This window comes from Peromyscus eremicus, chromosome 12 (assembly GCF_949786415.1).
Source record: "Peromyscus eremicus chromosome 12, PerEre_H2_v1, whole genome shotgun sequence".
Taxonomy (NCBI): Eukaryota; Metazoa; Chordata; class Mammalia; order Rodentia; family Cricetidae; genus Peromyscus; species Peromyscus eremicus.
In genome coordinates, this window is record NC_081428.1 from 43450064 (window position 1) to 43474473 (window position 24410).

Sequence of the window (24410 nt, forward strand, 5' to 3'; positions counted from 1 at the left end):
TTAAATTGTGTTAGAATTGATTACTTCTCTTTCCGAACTGGTAAAACAGACAGAAATCTAAAATGCCAGCTGGCTTCTTGAGTTAACAGGTGGTCCACTGAGGAAGTCAGAATAAAAAGACTTTCTTTTTCATAAGCTCTGATCACTTACTACCACCGTAGGATGCCACGGCTTAGTCTTAAACGTTTAGTTTGAACATATTTTTGTTTTAATCACGTGTCACAGTGTTGAACATATTAAATAAAAATTTTGTATGTCAGTAAATAGTAAATATGTTCTCTTTACCTCTACAAACAAATGTTGGATAAAGAGTGACACCAGAGCGTGATGCTAAGGGTGGCAGCAATCTGGAAGGCACTTGAGGCAGCTGTAGAGGCTGAGTTCAGTGTCTAGAGAGGCAAAGCAGAAGAGACAGCGCAGAGGAACCTGGAGGCACCCAAGCCTATACAAGCACAAAACGTTGCTCAGTTAAAAAATATTAGTAGTTAAAAGTAGCTGGACTTAATGGTGGGCTTTTATTAGTGGAAGAAGGGGAGAGAGAGAGGTAAGATCATTGTTGTCTATGACCTTGTGCACTAAGAACTTTACCCACAGGTCATTACAAGTGCCTCTGAGTTAGGAAGGGACATAAAGACATAATCAATTTGATGTTTTTGCCAAGATGGATTAGAAGTAAATAAAGACAGAAACTGTGGTAATAAAGACCAATAGTAAAATGAAGCATGTACTGAGACTTCGGCATGTGAAGTAGTGCATTGCCCATGGAAATGGGTAAGCACTTAAAAAATAAAGATGCAAATCAATAAATCAGAGGCTTTGGATTTTGTCAGGTATAAGACGAAGCAACAAATCTTAATGAGATTGTTTCTATATACTATCAATAAACAATTGGAAAATATGATCTCAGAGCATAACTATCTATAGTAGCATGGAATAGCATAAATCTATGGGAATATATAATTCAAGATTTGTAAGACCCTTAGGTTTAAAAAAAATAAATAAATTAAGGTGGTAAAAGGACAAAGGGATGCAGTGTGTTTACTGTTTGGAGAATCAATTGAAAAGATATCAATTTTTACTAAGTTGATTTATTGAATCAATACAACAACAATAAAAATTGCAATGTTTCAAACGAATTGATAATTTGATCTAAAATGATCCCATGTAAGTTGTATTAGGACTCATACTATCATATATCAAAAATCATTACAAAGCAATAATAATTAAGCTTTCTTATTAAATCAAGGTGAGAGAAATAAACCAGAATTGGTATCAAGTAGGTCACAGATGATGAAAACACAATCACACAAATTGTTTCACAATCATCACAAATGTGATAGGAAAATAATATTTTTAATAAGGCCCATGAGAATTAAAAATACATCTTGATTCTTGACTTTGTACCATATAAAATGATTAGGCACAAAAGGTAAAGTACACAGAAGATATTGTAGGAAAACAGCTACATGAACTCAGCAAAGTAAATCAGTCTTTACAAGTTCTCAAAGCACTAACAGTGCACACAAAGACTCATAAACTGGGTTACATTGATATATAAACCTTACATTCATCAAAAGAATAAAAGGCCCACACCAAGTGGAAAAGATATTAACAATATATACAGCTCACAAAGTATCCAAAGCTAAAATATACCTAATTTGTGTCAATAATAAATGTAGGCAGAAAACTAAAAACATATCTTTCATACGCACACACATCCCTGAGGTGTCAGATTTATCCATCAAAAGATTCTCCACCCAATTAATTATCAGAAACTTGAAAGTTAAAAAACATTTGTCATGACATAGGAATTAAAATAACTAAAGTGACCAGAATATGGAATTATAAAGACTCCTAAGCATTGTTGTGGAGTGTGGAAATTGATGGACATACTGTTGGGATAGCAATATTATTGAAGTTGGAGATATACTCATCCCATAACCTAGATGCTCCAGGCATATAGAAATGTTTAAATAAGCTACTTATAAATGTGTGCCAAAAGGCAGGAGGAAGAATTTCCACAATGAGATTTTGGAAAAGTCTCAAACTTAGAAACTAAACATACAATTTAAATAGAACAGGTAAGAAAAATCAATATACACAATAGAATACTATATGTCAATGGGAATGGATACATTACTGTTACTTGAAACTACTGTGAATGTTTTTCCTAAGATTATCCTGACCTACAAAAAGAAAATTCCAGAAGGGATCACTTCTATATGATTCTTGTTACACAAATTTTAATAAGTGCATACACATACACACACACACACACACACACACACACATCCATCTATTCTGTAAGAATCTGGAATAATATATCCCACTGAAACATGATAGTGGCTGAGAGGGGACAAAGTAGGTTCATCTTGGGTTCTGTCACATTCTTCTTTCTGTGGAAAGTTAATGAGCTTTCTATTTGCATCAAGCTGATTTTTCTCTGCTCGGAGACTGTCCTAACCAACTAACTAACAAGAAAACATTCAAATGGAGGAATGGATTAATTGCACTTATAGTTTCAGATCTTTGATTTCACAGCCTTTGCTTCTGTTGATTCTGGGTCTGTGAGGAGTCGCAATACCTTAAGAGCATGATTTTATCAGTAGGAGTCAGTTTCTGTTACCAGAGACAGCAAACAGGCAGAGAAAGGCATCAAGGACCATTGCGACTCTCAAAGGCTTCCCTCCATTTACTTGCTCCCCCCAGCTAGACCCAACTTCCTAAAGTTTTCACCCAAAACCCTTCAAACAGTGCCATCAACTGGGAACCATGTGTTCAAAACATGAAGGACAATTTATATTCAGCCATAACAGGACTTACAGCTTCCACTTGAAAGTCTTTCGACTGGATAGTTTCTTCATGGTAGAATGTACTCACAGATAAAAATAAAATGTAGCACATAAACAATCTGAGAACTAGTATGGAATAAATGTTTAACTAGTTCTGAATTACCAGGCCAAAGTCACCTCATATGACTGTGAGGAATGAAACCAGGCCAGCTGGAGGGTCCACAGCAGAACTTAATCTGTGGCAATTTTCTTGAGAGTAATCAGAGTTTTTATACCTTTATCAAAAATGCAGTATAATGGCAATTTCCAGGATCAATGCAGCTGTAGTTGCCAGGATACAATGATGTTTGCCCGCTATGCAGGGTAGACAAGATGACCAAGACCAACTGTCATGTCGAGCCTCCATGTTTCCTTGACTTCAGGAACATACAGAGAAACACAAAGTGTGCTAAGCACATCACTGCCTGAGGGAATGTTTCAGTCTCTCAGGTACTGGAAGGCACTTTGTGTTCCAGGAGTCAGACTCTGACCTGAAAAACCTATGATGCATGCCTTTCAAGGTCGCTAGTCCAGGCTAACTCCATGGTTACCAGCAGATCTGCAAATGTATTGTTGCCCTTTTACAGTCAGCTTTGTTAGACTCAGGGTTATGGCTTTGTTCAACAATACAGCAAAATTGCTTTATTTCTTTGTCTATATGAAGATATAAATGTCATTCAATATAAGTACATAGTATTACAGATATATATGACCATTAATATGTATTAACATTCTTTTGTACATATTTTGTCATTTGATTTAAAATATATTGATTATTTTATGTATATGAGTGTTTGTCTGCAAGTATGTATGTATACTGTGTACATGCCTGATACCTGCAGAGGTCAGAAGAGGTCATCAAATTCCCTGAAACTGGAGTTGTGAGTTGCCATGCGGGTTCTGGGAATTGAACTCCTCTACAAGAGCTAGAAGCACTTTTAAGGTGTGAAAGATAGAGAATTTGAAAACATATTTTGAAAAGAATAGGTAAATGAATAGGCTAAAAGATATATTTCTAAAGTTTGTGAAGCAAAGCATAGGCAAAGGGCTAGCAAGCTAATAATTTATTTTTCTTCTTTATTAATTGTGTGTGTTTGAGTGAGTGTGTGTATTTGTGCATTTGTATGAGTGTCTATGTGTGTACATGTGTGTCTGTGTATGTCTACATGTGTGTGCATGAGTGTGTGTGTGTGTGTGTGTGTGTGTGTGTGTGTGTATGAGCATGTGTGTAGCATATGTGGAATATTTCATTTTTAAAAGTGCTGCTTTTCAAAAGAAGAGAAGATAGAGAAATCCTTTCAGAGCAGCAATATGCATAACATGTTAAAGCTGTAAGCACCTTAATCTATAGATCAATATATGTGAAATATGTGGATTATATACGTAGTGTGATATTATTCAGGCCAATATGTCTGTATACATGTTATTAAATGGATGAAACATAAAGACCTCCTATAAATTAAATGGGAGAGGTCTCATGGAACAAACACTATTATATTCTAATCATCTTAGGTAACTAGAGTAGTTAAAATTACAGAGACAAGAAGTAGAACAACAGTTACCATAGGATATGAGGCATGGGTATAGAGTTTGGGTTTTGCATGATGAAGAGTTTGGGAAATGGATGATAGTAATGGTAACGAGACAATGTGAATGTACAAAATACAACTAGAATGTACACTTGAACACGGTCAACATAGTAATCTGCATGAGTATTCTGGTATGATTAAAAAGTTAAAAAGAAAGAACAACCCATGGCAGAGGTTATACATATCCTACACAATCTGCATAACTTACTGTTTGAGTTTTGGTTCCAGAAGGAGAAGAAAAATGAGAGAGAAAAATACGTTAAAAACTAAAAACTAAAAATGGTTCACCATTGATAAAGCTATGTGACTTAGAGACACAAGATGCTACAAGCAAATAAAAACAAAGCACAGGGCTGTCCAGCTGAGACACGTCCTAATCAGACTGTTGAACTAAAACACAAAGAGCAAATATTATAAGCTGGAAGAAAACATGACAAATACATCAACAAATACATAGTTTTTTAAAAATCTGAAACCGTGAAGACCAGAAGAGAGTGGAATAATTAAAATGATTAAAGAATGAGAACTGTCAATATAGAATTCTATATTGATGTTATCACTTAAGAATGAGAGTAAAATATATTCCCAAATATAAGGAATTGAGTATCACAGATAGGCTCTATAAGAAGTACTTAAGAAAATTCCTCAAGATAACTCAAAAGAACATTGGAAATCATGTGGATTTATCTTTTGTTTCTTTTTGTTGTCTTCCTACTTTTTTGGAAAATCTGTAAGCCTTTTAAAAAGCTTAAAATAATGTAAGGTTTATAACGCATGTAGATATAGTGAACAATCTCATCCTAGAAGTCCCACATGTTTGTTGGAATTCCACCTTGTAAGTGACACAGAACATGGGACATTTGCTGCTGACTCAGGAAAGATGAAAATGGACATTAGTAACCAGAGAAGCCAAACACTGGAAATGAATAAGCAAATAAAGGTGAAAAGGTATAATTCAAAGACAACAATACATTAAAAGATAATTCTAAAAGCTTTTAAAATATATTTACAGTGAACAAAGGCAGAGGAAAGAGAAAAACAGACTCATGAAGGAGAGAAGCAGAGCCAGCAACACAGCCAAAATCCCCCTGCATTGCCTCAGTTTTGCTTCTGAAGCATTGAGCTTATCATACTATACAAATCCATGACATAATGTATGGTGATGTACATCCAGCACAGGTTTCAATAATCACAATGTGAGCTTCCTGGTGCATAAGGGAAGTCTGGCCCAGGTGGCACAACTTTTGCAACGTCTGAGGGGAGAACCCTTTCTGCCAGCCATGTAAGCCAATGGCAGAGTTCAGTTCCTTCGGGTGTAGGACTGAGGGTCTTGTTTCCTTGCTGTCTTATCTCATGATATCATTTGCACTTTGTAGAGGCCATTCTTATACTTTTCATCCTCTCCTTGTAGGAGAGAGACTAATGCTGTTAGATAAAGCCAGTGTAGATAATTCAGGGCAGTCTCTCATTTCAAGGTCCTTAGCCTTCCTCACATCTCTGAAGCTTTCCATGCACAATGAATCAGCGATGCTGAGGATCATACTTGGGAACTCTTGGAGGCTATTCGGCCTGCTTCTTTGTCCTCTACCTCCGGATAGTTATACTCATCAATGTACAAAACACATTTACTTCATCCCAAAGACCAATTTCTCATTTAAATTATCATCAGCTCAAAAAACTCCAAATCTTACCATCCAAATCACATAAATTACCAGAAGGAAAGATTCTTAGAATAGTCTATCCTGGAGCACTCCTCCAATTCTTCTTCAGAATGTTGAAGCTAATGAATTATCTGCTCTCTAAACATTGTATTGCAAGAAATATGAGATAGTAGCCTTCAAATTTTTGTCTGGATAATGAATTTGCAGAGAAAATGATTCCTGGTTTTATAGTTAGTTAAGCAAACTCCATGTTGTTTCAGTGTTTTCCATAATCCTCTGAGGTGTGTAGGGCTTGCCCTCTACATCTGAGGTTGTCATTCCAGGGGTTCTTCATGTTCCCTGAACAGGAGGGCATGGATGCAGCTGTGGAGATTTAGCAGTGTGTTTTCTTATGTTCCGTCTCCTCTGTTCCTTTCCTTCTTCCCCCCTCCTTTTCTTATTCCCCTGCCTTCCTTCCCTTTCCTCCTTCCCTCCCTCTTCCTCCTCTTCCTTATTCTCTTCCTCCCCCTCACCTCCCTCTCTCTAATATGTTAATTTTTAAGTTATCATACAAAGTAATCATTTTCATAATGGCATCTTCATACATATGTGTCAGTATGCTTTATTCTCATTTGTCCCCTACCCATGGCACTTCACCATGATCCCTGCCCTGTTTCCTTTTTAAGTGTTGTATAGCTACTGTACATAGGATGAAACATAATGACATTTTCAAGTGTATCAGGCACTGTAAACATCTTCAACTCCTGTTAATTTCTCATGACCTCCTTTCTTCCCACTAGTCCCTTCCTTTTACCAAACGTTCTCTCTCCAACCTTAAAGTCATATGTGAGTGTATGTATGCACATATATAGACTCACTGGGGTTATTTATATTTTTGAGTCTAGCTTATCAAATACAGGATGATCTTTGGGTTCATCCAATTTCATTCTTCTTCGTAGCTGAAAAAATAACAAATATATATTCTACATTTTCTTTATTCATTCATTCATCAGTTGATACCAAGGCTGGATTGATAGCATGACTATTGTGAACAGTACTATGAAAAACATGGCTAAGCACATGTTTTTGTAGCATGATGGCTTAGATTCTTTTCTCCATATTCTGAGTGTGGTAGTGCTAGATCATAAGGCAATTGTACTTTATTTTTAGCCAGACAAAAGATAAAATGGTCACTTCATGAGGAAGATATACAATTATAAACAGAGCTTTAAGTTACATATAGCACAATTTTATATAATTAAAAGGAGGAAGAGACGATTTTACAATTTTCATCAGATATTTAGTCTCTCTCTTTAGTGAACAGAGTGCCACAAATAAACTGATGTACTTACAGAAGATGTGACCAGAACTACCAGCCAACTTCATTTGATGTTAACTAGATCACAATGTCAAACAACTGTAGACTACACATCCTTTTCATTTATAGTGGTACTTTTATGAGGACAGACTACAGTCTGGACCACTGAGCACCCTCAATAAATGTTTAAAATGCCTTTGTAGTTTATTTTAATAAAAGATAATGAAAAGTGAGGTAAGCTGTCCCATAAGTCAGCTAAGAGAATAGTTACCCTATCTTTTTATCAAATACCAGAAAGCATATATGTATCCATAAAAAGCAGTGTATTTTTTCCTTTGCAAAGGGCTCCAACAGTGAGGGCACCTGGACAGATTGAGTGAACAAAAGCAATATTGCCTTTGTTTACTTATCTTGTTTGCTTACCAGTGTCTGGAAAGTTTGACCATGTAGATATACTCCCCCACATAAAAATTGAAACAAATAAGCTGTTTAACTTTTTCTCAATCACTGTTTAAAGAAGATAATTGCAGTATTGGAGTGGTTGGAAAGAAAATGGCCCCAAAGGGAGTGGCACTATTAGGAGGTGTAGCTTTGTAGGAAGAAGTGCATCACTGTGGGGGTGGACTTTGAGGTCTCTTTTGCTCAAGCTTCCCTCAGTGTGACAGTCAACTTTTGGCTGTCTTCTGGTCAAGATGTTGCCAGTACCCCATCTGCCTGCATGCCACCGTGCTTCCTGTCATGATGATAATGGACTGAACCCCCGAAACTATAAGGCGTCACCTCAATTAAATGTTTTCCTTGTGAATTGCCATGGTCATAGTGTCTCTTCACACCAATAAAAAAAAACACGACTAAGACAATAATCCAGCATTTTATCATTTTAACACTAATAAAGTCATAAAAAATTGACTTCCAATTAGAATCTATTTGTAAATTATATGAAAGAGCACATGAACACAGTCCAGGAATATCAAGCCAAGAGCTCTATCTTTTTGAGGCCATTTGAAAACATATTTTCAATAAAAGATTTTTAAAGCGAGCACACACACACACACACACACACACACACACACACACACACGAGCTACCTTAAATACATTCAGCAGTATATATGCATATCTATGTATGAATGTGTGTGTGTGTGTGTGTGTGTGTGTGTGTGTGTGTGTGTGTGTGCACTTAGGATTTATCATACCCGGGATTAGATAAGCTGTCATGGAGTTTATCCCTGGAGAAGACTGATTCCTCTTCTCTCCTCAGTCATTAACTGCCCGTAACTCTACATCTAGTGTTGGGATCTTTGAGATTTTTTACATTCTCATTAGCTTATCAACTGGTACCATCATTGTGGTCTTGTTTGGGTGACCATATTATTGAAATTTCATGGGTGCAGCTTCCCTATCAATTATAGAAGATAATTATCTAAACATAGATGTCCTGGTCCTCTGGCTCTTTCAGTCTTTCTGCCCCCTGATCTGTAATGTTCCCTGAGCCTTAAATATGGGGGTTGTATTGTGGGTGTATTATTTGTGGTTGGGAGCACCATGGTCTGTTGTCCTCTTCATTTAAATTTTTTACCTTTTTTATTTTATTTGTATGGGGATTTTGCCTGCATGTATGTCTATGTGTTCTATGCCCAAGGAGACTGGAAGACAGCATTATATCCCCTGGGACTGGACTTAGAAATGGTTTCAACCTGTCAGGTGGGTGTTGGAATTTGAATCCGGGTTTTCTGGAAAAGCAATGCATTTCTGAGCCATCTCTTCAGGCCCCTGTCCACAGCATTTTAACAAGCTGTGGATTTCTGTAGTAATCTCTGTCTGCTACAGAAAGAACCCTCTTATGAGAAGTGAGATTTACACTTATCTGTGAGTATAAGGACAAGTACTCAAAATGCTGTTAGAAATTAAACTGTTTTATAAAAGCGACAGGAGTAGGTTTTCCTCTAATTTCCATGTCAGTACTAGGAATAAAATCCCTCCTAATTGGTGGGCCTTAGGTCCAATTAGACAACTGTTGGTTATCCCCAAAGCATAACTGCCACTATTTCACCATTAGCGGTATTGTAGCTGAAGTTTTTCCTGGTCCCACCTGGCTCCCATATCCCATGGTCCCACAGCCCCTCAGACCCAGATGAAAACACAAAGGCGTATATTAATTATGAACTATATGGCCTAATGGCTCAGGCTTCTTGATAGCTAGCTCTTACATCTTAAATTAACCCATTTCTATAAATCTATACTTTGCCACGTGGCTCAAGGCTTGCCGGTATCTTTATATCTTGCTTCTTATGGCAGCAGCTGGCAGCGTCTCCTCTGTTCTGCCTTTCTCCTTCCTCCTCTCTAGTTAGAATGTCCCACTTAACCCTCTTCTGCCTAACCATTGGCCAAACAGCTTTATGTATCAACCAATCAGAGCAACACATATTCACAGAATACAGAATGATATCACACATCATTTCTCCTTTTCTTTCTATTCAAAAGGAAGGTTTTAACTTTAACATAGTAAGATTACATATAATAAAACAGTTATCAAGCAAAAATTATAGTTATAATATCTAGTCTATTTGTATTTGGCAAAATTAAAGAAGATATCCTTTCTATCCTATATTTGTGAGTCTAAGGTTTTATATCTACCTTATCTCTTACATTAACCAAGGAAAACCATAATTATAACTATCTTGTCTTTAACTACATCAAAGACCCCAGAAGGACATATTACCTTAGTAAACAGGAAGTGCATTGTAAGCAACTTCCAAAATCTAGAATGACAGAGACAGCTGGCAGTTACCTGGACAGTTACCCAAAGTTCTTCTGCAGTGTTGGGGCATCCATTTTTTAGCCTACAGGCCTAGAGTCTCTCAGTCTCTTCTCTCTGTGTCCTGTAGAATGCCTGGCAGTTTCTTCTGCAAAGCAGGAACCTGAAGGAACATTTTGCCTTTCAAAGTGCAGTGGTCACCTTCCTATGGGTCCTGCATGTCCAGTTGATACAACATTTTTTCAAGCAGCCCAGGCAAGAACAGTTTCTTGCCCAAATGGCTATTTTGGCCAAGAAGATAAATTCCATTTAGAGTGTCTTCAACACCCATTTTTCTCTTTGAAGTAAATCGGTAATGCCAGGAGCAGATGTGTCTCACTGTCCAGAAAGTCTAAGTTTTTAAAACATTTTAAATGCCATATTGTGTTGGTCTTTGAAGTGTTTGGAGATCACCTACCTAATTGAAATATATCAATACATACTTAGAAAACTTAACTAACCTAACTATATGTGTGATTATCATAGATGACTAATTATTAATCTGTATTTCTTAATTATGCATTACAATTTCAAATGAGCTGTACAAATATAATACCTTAAACAAGAGTAGAAATATACATACAGTATAACAAAAATAACTCTAAATTTTTATCAATAAACTAAAATCCATAGTATTGTAAAACATTTCAAATAAGTTGTTGCTCTTTAAAAGTTGATTCAATAATCTACCATTTTATCCTATCATATCTATATCCTATCCCTCATTTTTCTTTAGAAAGATATTGACTATGACCAATTTGTAACCAATCTCTAAACAAAGCCAAATATAAATAATTCATTTTTTGGGAATGTGGGCGTAGTTTTCTAGGCTACATCCTGCTGATCGTGGGCACTGGTAGTCTTAGGATCCTGAGAAAATTAAGAATTATAGTTAAATCTTGGCTGTAGGTGAGAGGATGGATTGTCTCAGCCTGTTGCTTTGAAGCTGATTTGAATGTTAGATCATATGGGCCATGATATCAGAGACCTTTCAGGGGGTCTTGGCTGATCAAACCATATTAGCATGGAAGCAATTCACAGTTTCTCATCTTCTGTGGAAGCAAAAGCAGAACCTCTTTTCCAAAGTAATGTATCCTGAGACATAAATAGATGATAGATAGATAGATAGATAGATAGATAGATAGATAGATAGATAGATACACTTTTTTTTTTTTTTTTTAGTTTTTCAAGACAGGGTTTCTCTGTGTAGCTTTGCGCCTTTCCTGGAACTCGCTTGGTAGCCCAGGCTGGCCTCGAACTCACAGAGATCCGCCTGCCTCTGCCTCCCGAGTGCTGGGATTAAAGGCGTGCACCACCACCCCCCAGCCTAGATACACTCTTTATGCAATGCCTAAGTATAGTGTAACCTGAATGGTATGTTAAAAAATGAATGAATAGGTTTAGCAATTTTAATCTGAATATTCTTAACTTCTCTGAACATACTTAGAATTTTCATGTATATTATCTGTAATTGTCCCATGGATTAATAAAATAAAGGCAGACAAAACTGTTATTTTTGCATCAAGAAACTCTCCAGCCTAGGGATATTACAATACACTTGCTTCTCTTTGTCATTTTAGTTTATAAATGTTCGAGAAAAATGGAATTTTGATACATGGTATTCATGATGAAACAAGAGGTTCTGATGGAATTGTGTTTTCTTCTATTCTTGCCTTGATATAAAAGCAACCAAAGGACATGTATGGAGGAAATAAAAGACCATCAACATGGAAGGGGTCTTCTCATTCCATTCTTTGTAGCTGTTTGTTCAAAGTGAGAATCATCTTCCCATAGTAATAAAAACTACAGGAGGTTATTGATAAGCAATCTAGGCTGAGCAATCTCTGATCATATAATAAACATGTATAGATATCTTTCACAGTTACATTTATTGCCCAAGAAATAATGAAATGAAACCTAGTAAATGTTTTGGCATGTAAATATATAGTCTTCTTTGTTGGAGTACGCACACTAAGTAAAGAATTTTTAAAGTAGGTCAAGAATGGTGAAAAAAATTCTGCTTTTTCTCTTATTCTTTCTGAAAAAAATTTCAAACAACACTTAAAGCCAAATGTCTAGGTTTTGTACACATCAATAGAAACACAAACAAGAAATAGAAAGAACAGAGAGACCATTATTGATTCTCTTTACACAAAAGGAGTTGTTTTCTTTGGTATTGGCTTTTAGAAGTGGTGAAGCCCCCCTCACACACATTCTCAATAAAGAAACCAACAATTCATTGTGTGCGAGCTGGAGCTGCAAGGAATTATTGAAAAAGAACTTAAAAGAAAAAAAGCGTCCTACCAGAGTGTAACACATTTCAAGTCAGACTTATCTACTCTTTTGGATTTAGGCACGTGCATCTTTCACTTTGTGTTCAATGAATGCAATTGAAGGCAAGCTTGCATTGACGGTGCCTTGCACCCACTACGTTACTAAAATCCTTTTCTCCATAGAAATCTTCGCTGTTCCAATCCTTTTATTCTCTGTACTGCTGCTCCACAAACACCTGTTTAGACTGACACACAATGCCATTTTTGAAAGCCTCTGGAGGACTATTCATTTGAGTACATGTTATAGCAAGGGGAATAACCTGGCACCCACTGTACAAGCACACTCTATCATGTAAACAATGACATTTATAGTCATCTGAGAACTGATATTTGTGATTCTAAACTTTAAATTAAATTCATAAGAAATAAAATTACTTTGTTCCAAAGACTAGTACAATCTCTTCACCTTCATGGTTGCATTAAAAAATACATGTAATATATAATGATAAAAATATACATTTCTAAAATCCTTAACATATACAACTAGGATTTTCTTTCATTATACATTTTATTAAGAACATTTTTTGTATCCACATTCCTTTAGTTAATATAGAAAAAAGAGAGGAAAGACAGATCACAACCATTTCACTTAACTTTTGTTTGGCTTTGACATGTTTTTCTTTATATCCTCATGTGAGAATTGCATAATTTTCTTAACTATTATAGCCATCACATTTTGCTCAGTATAATTCATACTGCAATGGACTTTTGTACATACGATTTTCTTTTTACATCTGAGTAATACAAACTCTTTGGAATATGGTGGGTGCTCTTTTCTGAACTTCTTTCCTGATTGAGTTGAATCACAATCCTAATTTAGTTACTTTATTTTAGAAATGGTGACATTAAGGATGTGGCTCGGTGGTTAAGAACACTTGCTACTCTCTTAGAGGATCATGGTTAAGTTCCCAGCTCACACATGGCAGCTCAAACCCCAGCTCCAGGGGACCTAATACCTTCTTCTGATTTCCATGGGTACCAAGCATTCACAAGGTGGACATACATGTAGGCAAAACATTCACAGACACATACAATAAAACAAATAAATATGAAGACATTTAAATATATGCAACAGAATTGGACAAAACTGCAAAGAGAAACATATGAATATGCCATTAGAATCTTAGTACTACTCTATCAAAAACAGATAACCGAACATTTTTTTTTTTTTTGGTTTTTCGATACAGTGTTTCTCTGTGTAGCTTTGTGCCTTTCCTGGAACTCACTCTGTAGCTCAGGTTGGCCTCGAACTCACAGAAATCTGCCCACCTTTGCCTCCCGAGTGCTGGGATTAAAGGCATGCGCCATTGCGCCACCACCGCCTGGCTGAACTGAGTATCTTTTAACTGACCTCTACTGAGCCCTTCAGCAACAACAGAACACTAGTCACAGTTCAGGCCACAAAGAAACCATTGTAACAATTAAAAATCCTGCACTGTCTGTTCTCAAGGCACAGTGGAAATCAACTAACAAAACGATTTAGCTAGAAACCTGTATCAGAAACACACAGAAAGAAAATCCTCAACACAAAGACATTGAAATGTTTCTATCTAGAAAACGAACCAAAGAAGACTAAAGACAAAAACCTGAAAATATTTTGAACTGAAGGGAAATGAAAATACAGTTGTTGGCACGTGTGGGATGTAGTGAAAGCAGTGTTTAAAGAATAATTTGCAGCGTTCAGTGCAGACACCAGAAGGGGAAGTATCTAAAATGTCAAACCTGAGATGCTACTTTAGAAAGGTGAAATTTAAAATAAGAAATAAACAGAGAATGTCAACAAAATAAAAAAGATCAATAAGCATTTAGCCAAGCTAATTAGGGAAAAGAGAAAGAACATAAATTATTAATATATAAAATGAAAGGAAGAACAGCATTGCTAACTGCACAGATGGTAAAAGAATAATAAAGGTATAATAGTAACAACTCCCAGTACACTGGTTTGATAACCCATATAAAATGGGCCAATTATTGGAAAGGTGCCATCTGCCAATGTTCAGACAAGAAGAAATAGGCAGTCAATATTTATTAAAGAAATTAAGCCAGTAATTGACAACCTTCTGTGAAAAAAAAAACAGATTTAGAGGAATTTGCTGATGAAATATTCAAATTTTAAGGAAGAATCTATTCACTTATCTGCCAATAGTAACAGGAGAGAGAAGCAGAGAAAATATCTTGGAATGAATTCTGTTCCATTACCCTAATATTAAAACATGCAAGAAAAATCACAACTAATGTCTATCATGATGAAAATGTAAAATACCTCAAAAGAGTATTATTAAATAAAATATAAAAATATAAAACACTATACACAAGATTTATAGTTTTAAGCATACATGACTGTTTTGACATCTGAAAATTAATCAGTATAACTTTAAAAAATTACATAATCATATATGTTGAAATGTGTTTAATAAAAATGTAGTATCAATTCATGATAAGCAATTCTCAAAATACTTGGAAAAGATGAAAGCTTATTCAACTTGACAAAGGAATTCTTCAATAAGTTGTAGTTAAGATCATATTTGTTGGCGAAAAATTTTCAAATTTCCTAAGATCAACAGCAAAGCACGGATGTTTCTGTATTTTTCACTGTTGTGCTTGAGGTCTCAGCTAATGATGTGTGTTAAGAAAGAACAAAAAGGTGCTCATAGTCCGCTCAGAGAAACGGGAACAAAAAAACTGAAAAATATCTTAGAAATGAAATACATTTGTTAGGGGGCCTGGAGAAATGGCTTAGTGATTAAGATCAATTGTTGCTCTTTCAGAGGACATAGGTTCTATTCCCAGCTCCACATGGCCACTCACAACCATCTGAAACTCGGGCATCTGGACCATGACAGACACCAAGGATACATGTGGTACACTCACATACATGCGTCCAAAATACCTATACACATAAAGTTTTTAACAATTGAAAAGTAATTACAGTAACATTATCAAAATAAAGTTAATATATAAAAGTGAGTCACTTTATATATGCCTAGCCATGAGCAAATGGAATTTGAAATGATAATCACATTACTATTTATATCAGCACTCTGAAAGTGAAATGTGTAAATATAAATTCATGAATATTTATATAAGAATTATATAAAGAAAAACTATGTAAAAGCCATGTAAGAAACAACTACTCAAAGTTCATATACTTGATGTTTTCAAGATGTCAGTTCTTGAAATAGCTTTTCAATAGCTCCAGTGCAACGTCAGTCACAATTCCAGAAAATTCTCATGTGGGCTATTGCTCACTGACCAAACAGCCTGGCGAGAGGAGTCAAAAGATCCCAGATAGTTGACTTCATGTTGAAAGAGAACAGAGGTGGAGAACTAACACTAACTCACTTAGAGACTCACAGCAGAGCTGTCGGAATTGAGGCGGTGTGGCATCTGTTGAAAGACAATCGTGTCAACATAACTGAACAGAGAATCGAGAAACCCATTGCATAAACGTAGCCAGATGGTCTGTGACACAGAAGCAAAGCTGCACAGAGAATCAAAGATAGTCATCTCAACAAACGGTGCCAGTCATCAATGGGCAGGAAAAGAAACCGAGACGTAAACTACATACGCTAAAACAAAATGAATGGTAGCCCCGAATGAAAGCGCAAAACTATAAATGTGTTAGGAGATAACAGTAGGAAATATTCATGACTTTCATTGTGGCCATAGTTTTAAGATCTAAAATCAAAAGTACGAACTATGGAAGATGGAGCTCATCAACAATTTAAGTTTCTGCTGGGTGAAACAATTTAAGTTCAGCTGCTGGGGAGATGGTTCAGTTGACGAAGTTTTTGCTGCACAAGGTACTTAAGTTTGATGCCCAGCATCCATGTAAAAACTCAGACATGGACGTCCATGACTGTAATTCCAGTACTGGGAGGTATAAAGAGGAGCATCTCAGGGGTTCCCTGGCCAGTCAGTGTAACTAATCACTGAGCTCCACATTCAGTTGGAGACTGTGTCCCAAAACAATAATGTTAGGAACAATAGAGGAAGATAACTGATGTCTTTTGATGTCCAGACGCACATGCACAGATGTGTGCATGTTCACACACTCACACACCATAGAGTCTGCTGAACACCCAGATACACAAATGCATGATGAGACAAAGAGAGCAAGTGTGTGTGTGTGTGTGTGTGTGTGTGTGTGTGTGTGTGTGTGTGAGAGAGAGAGAGAGAGAGAGAGAGAGAGAGAGAGAGAGAGAGATAGGGGTGAGAGTATCAAAAGAATAAAAGTAAACATAAATGCAGAGGAAAAACTTATTTGATAAATCACTACTGTGTAAAGTACATGCAAAAATATGGACAAAAGCCAATGCGATAGTTAAGGAAAGCCTAAACTATGGAGACAATAAAAATGTGTAAGTGATTTCCAGGGTAAGTGTGAGAGGTGAAGAGGCAGAGAACAGAGAGAGGGATGTTAGGGTGGTGTGACAATGGTGGGCATGTCATTATCCATTTGTCAAAATCTATAGAATGTACAGCACCAACTCTAACATACAGAGCCAATGTTGGATAGAGATATCAACCCATGTTTACTGATAATAAGGAATGTGTCTCTCTGGTAAGATGTTGATAGTGGACAGGTTTTGTGCATGTAGAAGAGAAATGAACAGATGAGGACTCTGTATTTTCTGCTCAGTTCTGTTGTGAAACTAAACTCATCCTAAGAAATTAAACTTACTTACCAGAAAATAAATGGGAAATATTGTACTTACCTATCTCTGCAGGTGATTGAGAACAGTGGAATTTGTGAGACTAAGACAGGTTAAATTATTAGTGTTATAGATTATAATTTAGAAACAAAAAAATTCCATTACGTAAGAAAATACAACTTAACTTCTAAGAATTACCTAAACAGTTTGTTTGTTTTGTTTTGTTTGTTTTGAAAGGTCTCTGTATGCAGCCCTGGCTGTCCTGGAACTTGCTATTGTATACCAGGCTGGCCTTGGTCTCACAGAGATCTGTCTGCCTCTGCCACTCTAATCCTGGAGAATTTGAAAGACTCAGGAGGAGTATATGGAAGGGTTTGGAGGGGAGAAGAGAAAGGGGAAATGATGTAATATTATCATCTCAAAACACTTAAAAACAAAAAATAAACAAACAAAAACATCACCTAAAGCAGGTGGACAAGAAGGTTTCTGAGTGAAGATCCAGCTGACTGTTGTGTAGCAGTTTACTCTAAGGCTGAACCATTCCATCCTGATGCAAAGCTCCTTAAAACAGGAAGTAAACAACTAATGATAGCTTCAGGAAGTCCTTGAAACTGATGACATTCACTCAGTTTGGTCCCTCCTTCCCAAGAGAATATAAATAATAAAGACTGCCGAGAATCACTCTGACGAGCCAAGCTGCAGAGAAGTTTCACAGCCGAGTCCAGCTGACTGTAAGAAACAGAGATCCACAGCAGGGCCTCGAAGAAACAAAGACCAGATGAGCTGCCTGGAAGACACTTGACTGAGTCACCTCACCTGAGAAAAGACACTCCCCCACCTCTTGAGCTGTCTGCAGGCTGTGCAATATGCTTAAGCAGTATGCTTAAGGTTTCAGGCTTTGGTGGACTGGAACCTACGCTTGGGTGGGCTGTGGTGATGTGTCTGTCTTTGAATCTTCTTCTCCAAGTAAACTCTCACCTATGTTCTTATAAGTAATGGAGTCGCCAAGTCTGATTTTGGTGTCATCTGTATTTGTCCTCAGCTCCCTAGCTGGAGTTAGTAATTGTGTGTGTTTTGTGTCTCCGGAGAAAGGTCTGTCACACAACACCAACTAAGCCTGACGACCTGAGTTTGATCCCAGGAATCCACATGGTGGAAAGAGCCGACTCATGCAAGTTGTATGTACCCTTTGATCTCCACACCCATGTAGTGACGTGTACTACCCCTGACCTAAATAAATGCAAACAAACAAAAACAACAGGAAAAAGACACCTAAAATATGAGCTAAGCAGGAGCTGGTAGAAGTGATAAAGTTATCCTAGACCAAAGTAAAGTAAGATTTTAGTGAAATATTTCTGACTTTCGGAGAAATTGATATTTTCCATTTGAAAAAGTGCTAGTAGAAAAAAGCTGTCAATAATGCAACAGTTCACTGAACTTTAAATTTTGTTTTTAGACCTCCCTTGGGCAGCAATTTCAGAAATCTGACATCCCAGGTTCTTTGCGTAAATGTGTATAGATGCTGAAGGTTTGCAGCACGCTGTAGTCAGAAGTATTTCACACAGTTGAAGGGTTATAGCCTTATCCCTAAGGCAGACGTCTTTTAAAATTATGTCTGATTTTCCTCCCTTCTCTGATCTGAAATGTGATTGGTTTCCGAAACTGAAAATCAAGACCACCATTCGTTCATATCTGAAAGAGATTGCTTGCAGGAACCCCCATAGATACCAAAGTTATGGAAGCTGCGTCTCATATAAAGCAGTCTCGTTTCACAGAGAACCTAAGCACTTCCACATGCTTCAGGCCATCTCAGGCTGATTTATAGTACCAAGTACAATGCAAATGCTATGTAAATAGTTCTTACATTGAGTTGTTTAGGGAACGATGACAGGATAAAACATCTGCACATGCTCTGGCAGATGTAGGTTTCTTTGTTGTTTTTCAAGACACTTTCATCCATGGTCTGTTGACTCTGAGCATGTAACACCCACAGATATGGGGCACTGTGGGTGTTGTAGCTCTGAGCGAAGGGACTCTGGATGGCTCGAGTGTGGTGAGTATGGTTCTGGCAGGCCTTGCCCTTCTCCCCTGTTCCTGTTGTGGTGATATATTGTGTACCCCATAAAGCTTACTTGGGGATCAGAGAACAGAGCCAGCCACTAAACTAGACATAGAGGACAGGCAGTGGTGGCACACATCATTAATCCTACCATTTGGGAGGCAGAAATCTGTCAGGATCTCTGTGAGGTCAATGTCACACTGGGCTATATGATAGAAACAGAACCAGGCAGTGGTGACACATGCCTTTAATCCCAGGAAGTAATATGGCAGGACACAGAAAGGTATATAAGGCATGAGGAAACAGGAACTCACTTTATTTAGGCTGAGGATTTCATAGCGTAAGCTAGTGGCTGGCTGTTCTACTTCTCTGATCTTTCAGCTTTCACCCCAATATCTGGCTCTGGGTTTTTTATTATAAGACATTTTAAGATTCATATTACACCTGCTTTGCTAAAAATCATTAGATTAGATTCCTAAAACTATCCATCAAGCCTCTTCCTCCTTCCAAGGCTGACTACCAAGGTCCACTTAACCAAGTATTAGAATCCAGCAATCAAAAGCCCCTTTTGGCTCACCTAATTACCATGCCCAATTAAAATTAAATACCTCATCCTAACATAGGCTTTCCCCTGAACCTTTATAAACTGCCATTTACCTCTCGACCGCATCTGTCTCCTCTCTATCCAGAGGAAGTCCTTTGTCCCTCTGGGTCCCCTGAACCTTTATAAACTGCCATTCACCTCTGGACCACATCTGTCTCCTCTCTATCCAGAGGCAGTCCTTTGTCCCTCTGGGGCACATACCCCTCCCCCTTCTCCCTTGTTCTCTTCCCCATCTCCCTTGTCCTCTGTCTCCAGTGTTGGTCTCTTATTCCCTGCCCTCTGTCCCTCTGGGGAAAATGAATCTCCTTTGTGCTGAGAACTTGGCCTTGGGGGTCCTGAGCCGATACTTTTCCTTTCACTGAGACTATGCCAAATGGAGATGTCTTTCTCTCTATCATGGCTTCTATTTGCCCCGCCTCCTCCTCAGTTTTATTGGTTCCACTATATTATTGAAAATTGTTTTATTTAGGGAATTAGTGACTGTGCTTTATTAGTGTTAAACATACTACTGATGACATTTCTGTCAATATATGTTTACACATAAAATATATGTTTCTACTTTATTTTGAGGTGCGATTCTTCAGTTTGCTTAAAATACACTGATTTCACTAGCAGCTTGGTATTTCCAGGAGCTTTGTGTGAGGCAAGGAGGGACCTTTGGTGGAATATATGTTATTTAGCTTCAATCTTTACTTGGAAAACAGTACCAATTGGATTTTGTAGTAGTGCTTTTTCACTGGGACTTCCAGCCTGCACATAATGACATGTAGACTAATTATTAATTAGGAAAGCTTGGACTTTAGCTTAGGCTTGTTCCCAACTGGCTCTTATAACTCAATTAACCTGTTTTTATTAATTTGTGTTCTATCATGTGGCTTTCACCTCTCTCCCATTCTGTACATCCAACTTGTTCCACATTTCAATGGTGTCCCCCACCTCTCTTCTTCCCACAGTTCCTCTCCCTCACCAGGAATCCCACCCAACCTCTCCTGCCTAGCTATTAGCCATTCAGCTTTTTATTGAACCAATCAGATGCCTTAGGCAGGCAAGGTAAAACAGCAGCATATCTTTACACAGTTTGCTTAAATATCCCACAATAGGATTTCAACATCCTATGTAAAATTTCTAAAGTTGTGTTAGACTGTAAGCCATTTTTAATTTTAGAATTTAGTTTTGGGGAATCAAGAGATCATTCCGTAGTTTGACAGAATTTTCTTGTCCTAAGGTAAAATTGTAAAAAATTGTCTAGAAGAATAGGTAGTTATGGAGACTGCAGTTTGAAGGAAAATAAGTGCATATGCATGGAACCCAAGGATGCTGCCCTACTGTTTCTGCAGTTCTCTATTTATAACTACCAAAGAACTCTGAAGAATGAAGTGAGACCACAGTAGCCTTATGTGACCTGCCCACTCAGAAATTCTGATCTGAACTATACTTTCAGGGGTGTATCATTGGCTTCCTGGAACCAAGTGTAAAAAGATTAGTGCCCAATAATCAGCTCCCTGTGACATCAGAGAAATAAGTACCCTCAATGAGGTTGCATCAGCTCTGTCCTGAATATGGCAGTGGCATGGGGGTTTTCTCAGCCTGTTCATTGACCTGATTCCTAAGAAAGAATGAGTTGGACTGTAGTCCCATTTTCCTGCTGTTGTATATCTAGAGAACCCCTGCTGCCGAATAAGCAAGATCAGAAAACTGGAACTCCAAGTGGCAACATAGCAACCAATTAGCTGGGCTTTGTGCATCTAAAGGAGAGTGTCATCTTTTACTTTGTGACAGTGGTTCTACAGCAAGAAATATGAGAGGTGAGGTGAACTGGTGGTGTCTCTGTACTGAGAGCATCCAAATAGCAGGACAATAGGGACCTTAGAGACAGTCTGGGATGTTACACGCTGGGGTGGATGGAGAGCTGTGGGACCAGAGACTCCATCTGAATAACAGCACAAGGGGTCAGAAGTCAGCTCAGCCCAGGCAAAAACCTAGCAAATGGGTGTTAAAAATTATCAAACACTTATTGAACTGAGTAGATATTGTCAGATTAAATGATCACATTTAGCTTGATTACTTAAAGATTTTATTACACAGTGTTTTGACTTAGCTACGCCTTTAGTGATTGGCAGCATGCTTAAATCTCCCAGGAACCAATGGGGTCCACAGTCTTACCTAGATGAGTCCTCACACCCCTTTCTCAGTTGATGTTAGTCAAATTATTAACCTAGGTAACAGGTTAAGGAGGCTAAGGTGGGGAGGCTTTTACTCTACAAACTCCAGCAACAAAGTACCACAAGCTGTCTTGTCTTTGAAGTCCTACCATAGCCTGAAAAGGGCTCAGGGTGTGATAGGTGGGATGCAATGTTTTGGAAAGTCCCCTGGGACACCGTTAAATCAATAATGTTTGTCTTCGGAATTGTTACCCAAAGGCACAATGCCATGTATGTTTTCTAGCCCAAGTTTGAATAGCTGTTTACATAAGAGAAAAATACTTGAACATGATGCCAGGGTGATTTCTCACTAACCTACACAAGGGATTACAACATCAAGTCATAAGGTGTCTACTTTGTAATTGTAGCATTTAGTCTCCAAAGACCATTCATTGAAAACTGCCCTCTCTACTAATACCTTCTATTTCGTATGAAGTGAAGATCTTTGAGGTAAATAACATTGGGTGCCATATGCTGGGGCCATTATGATGATGTTGAATAAAACATGGAAGTTTAAAGACTTGTAGCAAGGACAGTCTGCTGGGTCATTTTAGTAACTTTTGTCATTTGACAAAGCACTTGACAGAAGCAACTGAAACAATAGTTTGTTTGGGCTCATAGGTTGAGCTGTGTGTTCATCATTGCAAAGAGAAAATGGCAGCAGGAATGTGAGGCAGCAGGTCCACTGCATCTGCATTCAGGCTGCAGAGAAGAATGAAGGCTGGTTTTCTCCCTATTTCTCTTTTTTATTTAGTCTGGGAACACGGCCCATGGAATGATGCCACCAGAGTTGAGAATGAGTTCTCCCAGCTCAATGAAGAACTAGAAACTCTCCCACAAACATATCTAGAGGCATGTAGTCTATGTAATCCTTGATTTTGTCAAGTTGACAATGAATATTAACCACCTTATTATTAAACATAAAATTCATTAAATATCAAAAGGGACCTAAAAGAGGAACATCTGCGGCTCTTGAACACTGGAGTCTTTTGCTTTAGGAGGCTTACTCTTTGGACAGCACGAACATTTGATGAGCAGAGAAAAGTTTTATCTCAAGCTGTCCAGCCATGTATCCTTTAGAATTTGGGTGTATGAGAAAGAAATTTGGGACAGTTGCGAGTGGAATGTGCTCTAAGACAGACTGACCTAGTCTTTATCTTTATTGCCTCCAAGAGATAAAATGATCTGCTGTCCAAGGCTGAATTCACCACCAAGAGTTAAACTGCAGACCCTTCACTCTGAGGCCTCTCCTCTCATCAGCTGGCAGTGAGCCAGTGAAAACAGATCTGAGGCTAGCCACGAAGAGGAGCCCTTCAAAGATAGCCTTCAAGCCGTGGGATGCTTCAGATTGTTTGTTCCCTGACTGACTCCTGGGGCATGGATATTACTGCCCTAGCCCCTGCTGAGTGCTGCAACAGTTCATAGCTGCTGCAGTTTATAGCAGTGTGTGAAGCAATGCAAAAATAGACTCTGCTGCCAAGCTGCCTGGATCAGAGGTGGAATCAAAGTGTGTCTACAATGAGTTTGTATGTAACAGTCCATCTGCACGTTTATCAGCCATCGACTGGTGCTTAGAAGCTTAAGGAGAATCCTGCGTTATTATGGAATACACAAAGCTGCTCTGATATGTACGTGCAGTCTCCTTTAAATGTCCTGACACCACACATTGAGAGGAACACAGTAAATGCAGTCTTCTTTTTTACAAGAGTCTTTCCTGGTGTTTCTGGGCAGCTCTCACATCTCAGTTTCATCATTCACACCCCAACTCCCTCCTTTATTGTCTGAAGGTATAAATGAATGCTTTCACTCACAGCACATTTTAAACATGTCAATAGATGTAAACATAGTATATCAAAGTGGTTCAATCAAAATAGAGAGTACAGAGGTCTAAGGAGGATTTTTTCTTTTAGTATATGCTAAGATTTTAGGAATGATTTTTGATAGATTTACTATGAGTTCTAAATATCTAAATGCTTACCTATTTTCGCAGAAAATGATTTAACTGATAGACTTAAAGAATAGGGTGAGATGGATATATCCTTATTAAAATTCATTTTATTGTTCTGACTTTTTTAATTCTGAGACAGAATCTCTTGTGGTTCAGGTTTGCCATGACCCAAACTTTCTAGGTAGCTGAGGCTAGTCTTCAAATTCTGATTTTCCTACCTCTGAGTCTAGACTGCTGAGATTATAGGTGTGTCTCATGATGCTTGATAAATGTGGATAAGATAAGATATATATCCAGGAGAAGCAATAAAACTTGCTAGTGTAAATGTATAGACATTCAAAGAATATTACTCAGCCATTAAGAATGTGTGAAATCTTACAACTTACAGCAAAATAAATAGGAATGGAGAATAGTCTATTGTCATATTTAAAATCTT

At 37.7% G+C, this 24410-nt stretch overlaps 1 long non-coding RNA gene across 1 annotated transcript; it reads left to right on the forward strand.

The window, feature by feature from the left end:
* Nucleotides 1-21265: 21265 nt before the first annotated feature.
* Nucleotides 21266-23731, forward strand: LOC131922472 (uncharacterized). Its single transcript, XR_009382292.1, has 2 exons — nucleotides 21266-21630; nucleotides 23200-23731. It is a non-coding gene; the product is annotated as an uncharacterized LOC131922472 (long non-coding RNA).
* The last annotated feature ends 679 nt before the right edge of the window (nucleotides 23732-24410 follow it).